The sequence below is a fragment of the Lepisma saccharinum genome, chromosome 22 (assembly GCF_977018435.1).
Source record: "Lepisma saccharinum chromosome 22, izLepSacc3.1, whole genome shotgun sequence".
Taxonomy (NCBI): domain Eukaryota; kingdom Metazoa; phylum Arthropoda; class Insecta; order Zygentoma; family Lepismatidae; genus Lepisma; species Lepisma saccharinum.
This window is the reverse complement of record NC_139250.1, coordinates 45,903,627-45,917,793: the sequence shown is the minus strand read 5'-3', so window position 1 is coordinate 45,917,793 and position 14,167 is coordinate 45,903,627. Positions and strand designations below refer to the sequence as shown.

At 39.6% G+C, this 14,167-nt stretch overlaps 1 protein-coding gene across 1 annotated transcript in view; it reads left to right on the top strand.

The window, feature by feature from the left end:
• The first annotated feature begins 1,112 nt into the window (after positions 1 to 1,112).
• The window catches only part of LOC146004699 (uncharacterized), a 157,365-nt gene continuing 144,310 nt past the window's right edge, over positions 1,113 to 14,167 (top strand). The window contains exon 1 of the mRNA XM_083143648.1: positions 1,113 to 1,580. The gene's annotated coding sequence lies outside the window, so the exon portion shown is untranslated. The remainder of the gene's footprint in view (positions 1,581 to 14,167) is intronic.

Here is a 14,167-nt window from a genome sequence, read left to right as displayed (position 1 = left end):
TGAAAATAGCCATACTTGTCACACTCATTCTTTCTCGTGTTCTTTTCCACTTATTCCATTTCACGGTCACGTTTTCTCTGTTATTATTTAAATTATGTTCATATATTTCCTTTTTACATTATTACATTTCTAGTAGTTATTGCTTGTAGTACTTATTGCCTTGCAAACAATGATTGATTTAATTTATTTTACTTCGCATTTCTGCCATTTTTGGATAATCACGAAGATGAAGATGAATGATGCTATGATGAAATTGATGAAGGGACATTCACAAAGAACAAATGGCCTCCCCCATGGCGCAGTGGTAGCGTCATTGCCTTGTAATCAAGGGGTCCCGGGTTCGATACCCGGTGGAGGCACAAGTGGTTCGGATTCCACTTTAAACTGTAGGTCCAGTCTCGATTAGCCTTACTGCGCATAAAGTGGACTTAAACACCAAATCAAACCAAATCAAACAAAGAACAAACACCCCTTGTAATCAAGGGATCCTGGGTTCGATACCCGGTGGTGATTCGGATCCCACTTTAAACTGTAGGTCCAGTCCCGATTAGCCTTATTGTGCATAAAGTGGACTTAAAACACCAAATAAATCAATCAATCAATCAATCAAAGAACACCCATGTGAAGGCCAGGGTTCGAACCCGGCACCCCTTGGCGTCATAGCGCGCTGTGCTAACCACTCTGGCACGGAGGCCGCTGTCTTCCGCCCATGACGCGATTATTGCTTTTACGTATATTGTGCTTCACAGTTATTGCATATCGCTCTTATTCTGTCTCACAGTAGCTTATTATGTTTCGCGCTTTTTGTCGTTGTGGTTAACCTTCGTACATTTCTCTTTCACACTGTAAGTCCAGTAGGCCTAACAGTTACCGATGAAATCAGTGTGAACTCAAAATAAAATACGCCAAAATCATTCCCTATTTTCCCACCACCCACACAATTTAACTCTATCGCGCAGCATTCCCTCGCAGTTGTCAACACTGCGAACACCTGATTCGCCCGAAGATTGCCGAAGAGCGGTAACTGTGGAGAAACGAGTCTTCCCGAACGGCAAAGTGAATGGATACGGGAACTGGCGGTGAGGTGAGCCGACACGGCGCCAGAGCAACTCTCCCCGCTTTGAAAGTTCCCTACGCAAGCAACAGTCCACGTGGATTGTGGCATTTCTATTAGGCAGACACCGTTGCTTCGTGCTTCAGTTGGCTACCTGCCCAGGTATTGGCACGTTCTGTACAGCGCCGCTGCGGGAAACGTCACAACGACTCCCCCTTGTGAGAAATTAAGCAACTAACCAATTTTTGGAGGTAAACAGTGAGTGGTGCTTCAAAGTGTTGGATCAAAATAGTGCGTCCGTCAACACGCGGAAGTTTAAAAAGTATATGTATTAGTGACCCAGTTTTATCTGATTAATTTGATTGAAGAAAAAAGTGCTGTTTCTGTGTTGTTTTTCGGTTCACTATCTGGCTACAATGCCTTGCACTGTAGCGGAACTTGAAGCTTGAAGTGTGTGTGATAAGGGACTATGAATGCTTAACGTAGTTTCTCTGAGAGAAGTTGCAGAAGAAAAAGGACGTTAAAGGTAAGTCAACTTATTTTTGCTTATTGTAAGTTGTTTATGCATAAATATTACCAGGGACAAGCGTCATTGATGTAGCAACAAGCGTGACATGTCTTCTCCATTAATCCAGAAAAGTATATGTACAGGGTCAATGAAGTTCTGACGTGAACGTCCAGAAGGGGGGGCAAGAGGGGCCACTGCCCCCCTGGAAAATGAAAGTCAACTAAAAATTGTATACTGTATTTCACACATATAACTTCATTTCAGCCACAAGAGTATGTTAATTATTGCATGAACATGATAAATTCAAATTGAAGCAATGTTTTTTGAAGGGACAACACTATTATGGGGGGAAAGTGTGCCTTGTTTGCCCCCCATGGAAAAAAATACCTTGCTTGCCCCTCCCTGGAAAAAGTCCTGCGGACGCCCATGAATAAGGCCTGTTTTATGCAGCGTATATTGATACACTTGTAAGTTGAATAGTATCTTCTGCAAATATGTTGTATAAAGAAACAAACTGCCGGAGTACTAATTGAGGTGTGTAGAGTAGGATGCATAAGTATTACCTAGCAAGTTGTCCTTCTCTTCGTTTTACGCAACGAGATTTTCATGAATTGAAACAAAATGCTAAACAGGCTACTGACAACTTCTGCACCAGTACCAGTGTACATAAAAATGCCGTTCTTAGATGTACAGTTGCCGTCAATAAAAATGGGACAACTATATCCTTAAATACTAGTTTCCTTGCAAGGCGTTATGTGTGTTGCCGAAGTCTACGGCGGTGGCAGAAGTTGCCATTGAAAATTTGCTATTAAAATCCACTTATCGCCGTACAATTTGCCTTCTAATACTTGTGCATCACACTATACGATATTGGTGTATTATACAGCTAAGCACGTTTCTTCAATAGTTCAAAGGCAACAATGTTTATGCTACAAGGCAAATTACCTATCTCTAGCTTTCATTCAACTTCCTCTTACACATTGGCGTGACTTGGGGTTTAACTTGGTTGGAGGGGGGAGTTTCCCATCCCATAATATAGCATCCGGGACTATTTTGTTAAATGAATGTTACATTTTGTAAATCATAATAATTTTTCATTATTATTTTACTCCTCAGGCCTTAGGAGGTTAAGAAAGTCAGTCTCCTTTATAAATGTTAATAAACGTGAACAATTCGGAGTAGGGCTAGCGCTCCCCTTGCCCCTGCCAAGTTGCGCCTATGAATGCAATTGTATTGACGCAGGTGCAGAGGTTGTCGAGTATATTTCGTTTCTTTCAGTTCTAGGATCTCTCGTTGCGTGAAGCGACGAACGTAACGATGAATGCTCTACTTCTAACGGCAAAAATTGTTAGTAGCAAATAGTAAGGGGGGCGTTGTGGGCAGTTGTCCTGCCTCCCCAGTTTTGGAACCCAATCGCCACTGAATACAAGATTCAATAATGACAAAAATTAGCAAAGGTGAAGGCAAGCATTATCCCAGCAAATCTTAAAACACACAAGAAGTAAATTAAAAGCATGGACAGTTTATATAACATTATCTTTCTTGTCGTCTGTGCGCTTTGACACGTCTTGTCTCATTGATAGAATCGTCCGATAGATGGCTCTCATAATTTAAGTACCATCGTTTCTCAATATCCATGTAAGAGTTGCGAAGTTGGGAGTTTAGTGGATTCAAAAATCGCTTTATGGTACGAGTCAATAAAATATAGCATTGACAGTTTTAAAGAAAGAATTCTTGTCCACTTACATTACAAAATTTCTATGCATACAACTGTAACATCATTAAACAGTAGCATTACATCACACGAGATAAAAATTCTGGATGTTACCTATGAGATAATCTTCCTACTTTCTGCTCTACTCTGCAGGTTTTCTTATTTCCAAGGATATATTTATAGTGTGGTCCAGGAACTCCTCACTCCCCGCTCCTAATTAAAGAAGCAAATGCTTGGTTGTTGTTTTTTATTTTGAATATTTATTTAAGCAAGGATTAGATGGTGATCGTAAAGCTTTGCCTTGACGGTTCTTGCGAAAATTATGCGTATTACTATACTACTAATAATAATGCGCATAAATATAATGATCAGGAGCTTTGCTTTTCATGCACTGAAAGTAACAACCTTTTTTGGTATTCAATAAATAATCCATTTTTAAGAATGACTAATTTATTTGGTAGGACAACTGCTTTTAAACTAAGTTTAGTGATCTTAACTAAACATAAATGTAATAGATAATAAACACAGGCTGTTATATGTATTCTTTGCCATCTTATTACCTGTTCATGTAGTAAGAACAATAATAATTAGTATTAATTGGTCTTTTTAACATTATTATTAATAAGGGGCATGTTAATTTTATTAACCAATTAATGATAAACTTTAAGTATTACTACTACTACTATTTGTGAGATATTTGGTTCGGTTGGTTGGTTAAGTTTGTGTTGAAGTGTCCACTTTATGCACAGTAAGGCTAATCGGGAATGGACCTACAATTTAAAATGGGGTCCAAAGCACTATGTGCTTCCACCGGGTATCGAACATGGGACCCCTTGATTACAAGGCGACTACGTTACCACTACGCCATCCGGGAGGCCCTATACTAGGTCCACCTCTCCTGAAATATAGTTCTGGATACATGGCTGGTTATTTCGGAAATAATTTGCTTTTAAGGTTATGTCCATTTTTCACAATACTGCCAACTTTTGATCTTTTTAGCAAATTTGGTCATTTAATATCCCTGATTCGTGGGTTCGATCACCCACACGGGTCCAAGTCTCAAAGTATGATAAAATAAAGATTATATTAGAGAAGGCTATTGAACCCAAATGTAAACTCACAAAAGGAAATAGGGGAAATGCAGAATCCTTACATGCCGTTAACATTGCTTCTATGAAAATTAGCCGTCCCGCACCGTGGCCGTGTGGTTTAAAGCGTTATCCTTTGGGCTCCGGTTCGACTCTCCTGCGCAAGAACTTTTCTCCTGAGATTACAGCCTGTGTATTGAACCGGTGGCCACCCACCATCGTGAGGAGATTGAGGAGCTACGAATGAGTAGCGTAACCCGGTCACGGCTGGGGGTTCGTCGTGCTGACCACACGTCACCCCGAAATTGGTTTGATGGTCTCTTTCTTACCTAGGATGAATTAGTGAGTAGGAACAGATGGGAGTGAGTCGGTAGGTAAGCTCGGGCCCCTCAAGTGCTGTTGCGCCACTGGTCATTTTATACAGTCAAAACCACAGCAGTTGTAAATAGCCAATTGTAACTTTACGTAGCTTGTGTACCTCTTATGTTAATGCTATCCTGGGGATGGGCCTCCCCAATGATGTAGTGATAACATCGTCGCCTTGTTATCAAGGGATCGCGGGTTCGATATCCCGTGGAGGGACATTCGGATCCCACTTTAAACTATAGGTCCAGTCCTGATTGGCCTATATGTGCATAAAGTAGACTTAAATCTTAAACTGAAACTCAAAGTATACCGATGATGAATGATGAATTGGTGTAATGAGGGAGGAAATAATCTCATTTATGCCTTGCTGAGTATTCGAAGGTAAGGTTTCGATGGTGTTGTTACACCTGAAAGTGTGATTTGGCTTGACCATACATTGCGCTAGATACAACGCACAGTCTTACTCGTGTTTCTGTTATGTTACAATGTTTCCTTTACATTACATATGCATAATTGTGATGTATCATTCTCATATGTGGTGAATCTGGCAGTTCTGTTTCTCCCTTTTCAGAAATTGATTCCCCGTTTCAAATATTGGAGATGAAAATCAAGTTGCAACACTGTCGATACTTTTTAATTCGCGAAAGGGAGGCATTGAAAGCAATGTCTCTCCATCCATTCCCAGAACGGTGCGAATTTAAAACGGTCCTAGTATGCGACTAAAAAAAAAAACAAGTTTCCTCTGCGCAGTGGTGCCAACCCTAACATAATAACCCCATCGCTTTCACTACCCAGTTCGTCAGAGCTTTGTTAAATTTTAAAGGCGCTGTGAGTCGATTTAACGCTACATTAACACATCCAAGCATTCTTCCAACGATCATTAAGGCGATGGTAACTTTAATGTGAAATCGAGGCTCCGTTAGAACGCTAAACACGGCGCTAGTTGCAAGCAATATGGCGGAAATGTGTTAGCCTTGCTCACATCTGAGATTTTTGTTAATGTTTGTAAAGTCTGAAAAACAATATTTTGATAATTAAAAACCGAAATTCTATTTCGAAGTTGTGCACATATTGTAACTGAATATCACAAAAATAGAAATAGTATTTGCACAAATAGCAGTAGCCCTGTCCAAAAAAATGGGACGAAACCCTTCTTTTCGTGAGAGCATGCGCATTCATGACGTCACCTCTCTGTGCTGTGGCCCGAATGAGAAGTTAACATGGCGTCGGTAAGCGCTTGAAATAAACACAGACCCTACCCAAAGGCATCAACTTAAAATAAATTTGGGGACACAAGGTTGGCATAAACAATATTTCATTTATGGAAATATTTATAATATATGTTCCTCTACGTGAATTTGGGAGGGAGCACTTTCTGCTCCTTGCCCCATACCTAAGAAAAACAAAAGACTTTCGAATTTAAATTTGAATGGTCTATCTTGACTAAACGTAGAAAATGACTATAAAGTCCAGTTGTGTGCACTGTAAATATATTTTTAGCAGTTGGATCATAATAGCCGATACTTTAAAAACGGCCATGATCAGTTTAACGATGGTTAAATGGCAGCAGAAATTAACGGTTATTTCCCCAGTAAACATGTTACAGTGTTGACAGAATTGTCCGCTAGATGGCAATCGTAATTTATTTCAGTTTATTTCTCGTATATTAGATATTAATGGTCTGCTCATTGAAGTTTTTTTAAACATGAAACGTGTTTATTTCGTATGTTGAAACAAAATGTAGCACTGTTAGCTAAAATGAATGTATGTCCCTTTCTTTAATGAAACCATGTGCATACCATGAGAAGATAAGAATGTTACATTTTTTTTATAAAATGAAAGGAGATTGTAAGCAAGAGACTGAATAACCTCATAGGAACATCATGTTTGATCAGAAGTATATATGCAATCTTTTAGGCGATGCCAAAAAGTATTTTTTTCTATTTTAACAGTGAATTCCGAATGGTACGTTCTCCACAATACGATATGTTAAATTTCGCTTCTTTACGCAATTTAGACGATATTTCAGTTCTTCGAACGTACCCGCAATGAATGTAAATATAAAACTTGTTATTAGATTAAAGATTTGAACCTAGCATAACAAGCAACATGTATACGGTAATTGTAGAAATACTCTCAAAACGTTTATCAGTGAAACTGGATTATGTTCAGATAGGCTAATTTGAACTGGACTTACAACGTAAAGTGAAATCCGAATTGCTGTTCAATGTCAGGAGTAAATTGCACCGATTTATCTTGTGCGCACGTCCACGGGGTACAAACGAACGTAATTATTATAATTCTGTCACATAAATATATTTTCCAAGCACCCTTGATTTTACTAACTTGTTATTTTTCATTTACTGCAATTGCATTTTCCAAAACCATTTATTCTTGGACGATGGAATCAGAATTTCGTAGAATGAGTCAAATTGTAGGATTTGATGTAATAATGTCAAATAACCTTATAAAAGGTGTACATTTTTCCATCTTGTAAATTTCTTGTATTAAATTTATTTATATAATATCGGCTTCTGCTTTTTTTAAAGCTAAAGCCAACATCTTAAAATAGTAATAAGGATTTATTGATATTGATCTGGACACATACATAGTGGCCGCGGTGGCTCAGTCGATAACGCGTCTGACTACCATGCTAGAGGTCCCGGGTTCGATCCCCGGCCGGTTCTAACGATGGAAGCGGCCCCGGCGTCCACCCAGCGTCGAATAACATGGGTACCTGGGGGAAACCCTGGGGGGTAAAGGCGGTCAGGGGCGTGATGCTGATCACATCACCCTCACTCACGACCGGATCAAGAAAGTGTGGGGCGTTACCCTCTATACGCCTTCATGGCGTGGTGCTATGCCCAGGGGAGCACTTTACTTTTTATTTTTTACACATACTATCATGTTGACGATAGTTAGACGCATTGGCGTACAGTCCTTCCCGAAATTTTGAGAAAAATCAGTATTTTCAAATAAAAGCAGTAAAGGATTCGGGTAATGCTAATTCCTCTTAAAATGATCCGCTGGTCAACATTTTTGTCTTTTAACAATTTTGAAACGAATTTTTAAAATGTTAGTTACGGTTATTTCTTAACTGTTCCACCATACAACGCCGTCGACGCAACTATGACCGAAAAAAATCTCATACCCTATTGGTTAAAGGCGTAGTTAGCTATTGGACTCGTGGTATTTGAAACCTCCAAATTATTCTTTCTTCATTTTCGAAACAGATCTAATAATTCTATTTGTACATATGGGGTAATAACACCCTGTCAATGCTAAATATTGCTAGAAATGAGATGGTGACGAATCGAACCAGAGAACGCTTGATTAAGAAACAATAGTATATACCACCATCTATTGGTGGTATGGGAAACTAAATTTATTTAAGTTTTTCAGTGTTTTGAGGAGCTTTCAAACCAAAGTGACACGTGACATAGGGGTTTCACACCGAAGTGACAAGCAGTATGGGCATCTCAAGTCTGTAGAAAAGCATTCACTGCGCATGCGCTACCACCAGACAGAGGCGACAAATACACGATATTGAGATAGGTCTCTCATCACACGCAAATAAGACACCTTTTTGGTAAGACACCGCCATTTGTGTTCTGACAATGGCTTCGTTAGGCTTGTTTAGTTCTCTTAGCGTAAATAATACAAGCTCAGTTAAAGCCCTGAAAAACTGATGAGAGAACTAAACCTAAGAAGCCTAACCTAACAGGGAAAGCGTTCCGTAGTTTCGTCAGAACTGGGCTACCTTATCGCACAACGCGAGGACAACATTGCATTCTGACGTCACCGTGGAATACTTTCATGGTTAGCTAAATGTTATGTTAGGCTTGTTAAGTTTCTCTTAGCATAAATAATACATTTCCAGTATATTTATGCTAACAGATCTAATCTAACCTAACATAGGCATTCCTCGTCTGTCGTCAGAACGCAAGTGTCCTCAAGTTGTGCGACAAGAGAGACACTGTCAGAACACGAAGGTGTCTGGTTTGCGTGCGATGAGTGTGACCATATTGAGAAAATGGCCCTCACCTCGGTACGAAATGCTGCATTCGTTTCTGAAGGTTTGTTTCAAAGTGACAAGTGTCAGTTCGATCTGAAAGCTCTCTCTGTGTTGAGATACTTACGAAGGAATTCAATATTGTTCTCCAACAATAGCCTGTGGTTTAAAATTGGATAGAAAACTCCCGTTTAGAATTCCCAATCACCACTTTCTAATCCGCGTGAAATTTCGTTCCAATGTAACGAGAATGCAGACACGTGAATCTTGTAAATTACCGTTTCAAGCTTCGGAGAGCCAAGAATTTATTTTTTGCAATGACCGAAACTGTTTCATCGTTTTTTACAACCACTAGAGTCTTGAATGTATTTCACGGTGTCTACAGAAGCTTGTAATCGCAGCATTCTTTAGTGTTTTGTAGACTGTTTCCATGGCTCTGTTAAAGGATTACTGTTTTGTCCAATGTGCGAAAACAGCTCTTTTTGTTTTTTGCAGTCTGGAATCCATCATGAACAGAAAAAACGCAAATACATTTTGAAAAGATACTTACACCTGCTGGTACGAATGATAGTGAAACGAGACAAATGTCGGTCTCGTCTCGGCCTCTTAAAAACAGACCGAGACCATATCCTTCGAGACTTGTCGAGACGGGAATAACACTGTTACGTTCCTGTAATATTTACAGCAGTCCACTTTTAATATTTAGCAGTCTGGTTGCTAATTTACAGTCGCTTTCCTCCCTCCACGCAATCCCGTCCCCTCTCACATGTTCACGGCAAGGACGTATTTGGGGGGGGGCTCCATGGGGTCCAGACCCCCCCCCCGGAAAGATTTATCAAGTACTACAGTTAAATAATGAAAACTATATTCGCTTAGCCTTTGTTTTATAATTTCCTCTGAACTTATTGGAAGACATATATTGGGATCATGCGCTTTCAAGGACAGGAAGGACGTATTTATGGGGTCCGGACTAGGGATGGCCAAACGGATCCGGATCCAAAAGTTACGGATCTGGATCCGGATCCGAAAATTCCGGATCCGGGTCTGAAAGTTTCGGATCTGGATCCGCATCCGAGAGTTCTGGATCTGGATCCGGATCCGCGGAATCCGGATCCGGGTCTGAAAGTTTCGGATCTGGATCCGGATCCGAAAGTTCCGGATCTAGATCCGTATCCGAGAGTTCCGGATCTGTATCCGGATCCGAGAATTTTGGATCCGGATCCGGGTGCGAAAGTTTCGTATCTCAATCCCATTATAATATTACCACACCTTAAAAAGGTATTATGATCTTCGATTACAAAGAAATTTTTCGTTAGTCCTACAAGAATTTTTTTCAAGTGTTGTTCCTAAAATACTTTGCTACGCATTGGCTAACACACTCGTGCACAAAAATAATCTTACTTGTTTAACATAAAATGTCAGAGGTGATTTTGTAAATGCCATTGAAACGAATATTCATTCATTCGAATGTATTGGAAACAAAAACACACATAAATGTGACATTCCATTCCAGGATGAAACCTTTAACACATATAACAAGATAGAAATGTTGTACAAAAATTATACAATTGTTCTAGAGTTACAGGTTTACAAATTAAAATAAAACGTTATAATATATGCAGTGTTATATAATTACAAAGTGTAATACTAAGAAGGGATGTTATCTAAGTGTCCCCCACCGATTTCCATGAAACTTGGCAGGCGTGTAGTGGGGCCCAAAGGAAGAATTCCGTGTTTTTTTGTTTCAGCTAAAAAAACTGTTTTAGGGGACAAAATCCCCTCAAATGTCAAGATGAGGACAAATTGAAGTGAGGATCTGACCCATGTTCCCCCTCCGATTTTCATGATACTTGGCAGGTGTGTGTATAAACGGACCCAAATGAAGAAATACGTGCTTTTTTGTTTCGGCTAAAAAACTGTTTTAGGGGGACAACCCCCCCCCCCCTCAAATGCCAATATGAGGACAAATTTAAGTGGGCATTTGACCTATGTGTCCCCCTCCGATTTCCATGAAACTTGGCACGTGTATAGTGGGGCCCAAAGGAAGAAATACGTGTTTTTTTGTTTCAGCTAAAAAAGGGCTTTACAGGGCAAAACCCACTCAATTGTCAAGATGAGGAGTAATTGAAGTGGGGATCTGACCCCTGTGTCCTCGTCCGATTTCCATGAAACTTGACAGGTGTGTGTATAAACGGGCTCAAATGAAGAAATACGTGTTTTTTTGTTTCGGCTAAAAATCTGTTCTAGGGGGCAACCTCCCCTCAAATGTCAAGATGAGGACAAATTCAAGTGGGGATCTGACCCCTGTGTTCCCCTCTGATTTCCATGAAACGTGGCAGGTGTATAGAGGGGCCTAAAGGAAGAAATACGTGTTTTTTTTTGTTTCAGCTAAAAACTGTTTTAGGGTGCAAAATCCCCTCAAATGTCAAGATGAGGACAAATTGAAGTAAGGATCTGACCCCTGTGTCCCCCTCCGATTCCCATGAAATTTGACAGGTGTATAGAGGCCCTATGCCCCCTGTTTCTTCCTATGCCATATTTACGTGGTTTCGGAGTCAGATCCCCACTTCAATTTCTCCTCATCTTGACATTTGAGGGGGGGGGGGGGCTCTATACACCTGCCAAGTTTCATGGAAATTGGAGGGGGAGACTTAGACCTCCCTTGTATGTATATTAATTAATTACAAATCGCGCACGCGCGCACACACACACTATATATATATATATATATGTGTGTATGAATATTATATATATATGTATATTAGCAGGTAACAATATGTTATAAGCACAATCTTACTTTCCAAAGAAGCGCATGTGGGATGGCAAAACGGATCTGGATCCGAAAATTCCGGATCCGGATCCAAAACTACCGGATCCGGATCCGAAAATTCTGGATCCGGATCCGAAAGTACCGGATCCGGATCCGGATCCGAAAAATTTTAGGATCCGGATTTCTAGGATCCGGAACCAACCGGATCCGGATTTCGGATCCGCGAGAATCCGGATCAGGCCATCCCTAGTCCGGACCCCACCCCCACCCCCACCCGAAAGACTTATTAAGTACGAAAATTAAATAATGTAAATATATTCGTTTAACATTTGTTGTATTATTTCATCTGAACTTATTGGGATCATACGTCTTTGAATGACATTACAAAGAAGATTTATGTACACTACTACTCAAAATAATACGCATAAAATAGGAATCAGAAACTTACTTCTCTCCAACTACATGTAACATCATTTTTGTTATTCGATAAATATCCAATTATTCATCTTGACATTAATTTCATTGCTAGGGCACTTGTTTTCATGTAAATTATTCCGATCTTAACTATAGGTAAGCAATTATCTCTTTACCTTTTCGTGTAATAATAATATAATATTCATTTATGTATTGTAATTTGTATTAATTGGATGTAATATAATTATTATTCCTGAGACCATTGGTTCGGACCCCATCCCCCAAAACATATTCCTAGATACGTGCCTGGTTCACGGGCGACAGCTGTTATTTACTTAATATTTCATCATACTTAAGATAGTTAATGATTACAAATTGTAGTTGCATGCTTCATAAATGTATATACGTATATTTCTCACAATGAGCCATTAAAATTGTATTATTTATGTTAACAATGTAATGGACGCTTATAATTTAAAAACGGCCACGTTCAATTTTGTAAAGGTGCATGGATGACTATACTCTGTTCCGGTATCTTTAGAGCAAACGAACGAAAACAAATTTCTGCGCAAGTAGTGACGCGAGACGGTTCCACCAATGAACATGTGAGAGGAGACGGGATTACGTGGAGGGAGGGAAGCGACTGCTGTTAACAGCCTTGGCAGCAGCGTCTGCTGCTTCGCTCGGCTCACTCGATATGCACGGCCTTGCTCCAGAGATAGTTGGGACAGGGTATACTGAATTAGACGGTCTTAGACCGGTCATATCTCCATTTTACATTTTACAGTGTAGAGCAAGACAGATCAGTGTCTATTCGATATAAGAATAGACTTAATCTCCTAGTCTCTTGTTTGAGATTGTCCTAAACGATAAATAATGTAAACTTAGAAATTTACCAAACGAATATCTAGAGCTCTCGACTTTTGTGCGAGCGGGTGATAACCAGTGATGTGCAGTAGACTATAAGTTTACGTCTACATGCTTTGTCTACACCTAATCTACGCGTAGATTACATTTCATTGTAGTTTACATAGACTACGTAGACAATGTAAAGTGCATTAAAATTAATTTTCAAGGGTTTCATGAAATGACAGTAACATTTTCAACTATATTGGTTCCTAACGAAATGAAAAGAATCCTTTTTACAACAAAATTTATCTTTCCTTCTATTATCAACTATGGAAGAAGATAAGTAGTTTGCAAAAACAACAACAGATGGCAGTCGTGAGACAAGAGTGGTCTTTTTCCCATAAAACACTAGAATATTTCTTATATTAGGTTTCTTCCTAGGTGAGAAATTGTTCGAATTTGGGTGAAAGAGTATGAAAAGTTCTCTTCACACATCAGCAACTGATACGCAGTATAATTTTGTTTTACTTCCACGGCGCCCTTTGCTAAGTTATCACCTTTCGCCATGTTGTTTACATAGATTACGTAATCTACGTGTATAAAATAGTCTACGTGTAGAATGTAGACTATCGTTGTTTACGCGTAGACGCACGTCACTGGTGGTAACCCAACATCATGAGGATAATTTGTTAGCTGCTGGGAAAGAAGAAGTAGTAGGTCTCCAGTCTCGGAAGTCTGCTGAGCAGCGTGATTGCATACATTGAGGAAAATGCCGTTCTTCAAGGTGCATAGTGTCGGAACGAAGCGTCTAACGGAAGAAACGCTATGATGAAAAGTTTGTCCCCTTAATGACCTGTTGCGCACTGAATGTTTGTACGGTGGCACTATATTGCTTAAACTGTGTTTCAAGAACAGAGAAGAGATCGAAACATGTACCGGACAAAACCTCTTTTTCAGGGACCTATTTTTCCTTTCGAAACAGTTGGTTTCTCTCTTCTTTCTAACGATTTTTGTGTGTGTGTTTGGGGGGGGTATCCCTCCTTCTTCGTCTTAGAGAAAGAGAGAGAAAGGGGAGAAAAAATAGAGAAGAAAAGAAAATAGGAATAAGAAGGAAACACAGAGACTTTTTTTCACCCATGTACAAAAAGAAAGAAAGAAAAGGAAACACGTTGCCGAAAAGTTCCAATTTTTGGCATGCTTATTTTTTCTTTGTCTTCTTTCTTTTCTTGTTTCTATCTCTCGCTGGGTTACAAAACTGTCAACTTCCTTTTACTTCTTTATTTTTTTTTTTCAAATCTTTACTACTTCTCCAGATAAACCACCTATAGAAGAATGAATCAGCGCAGAAACTGGGGTTGGCGCCGCTATTGCTGCCGTAATCAATAAATTCAA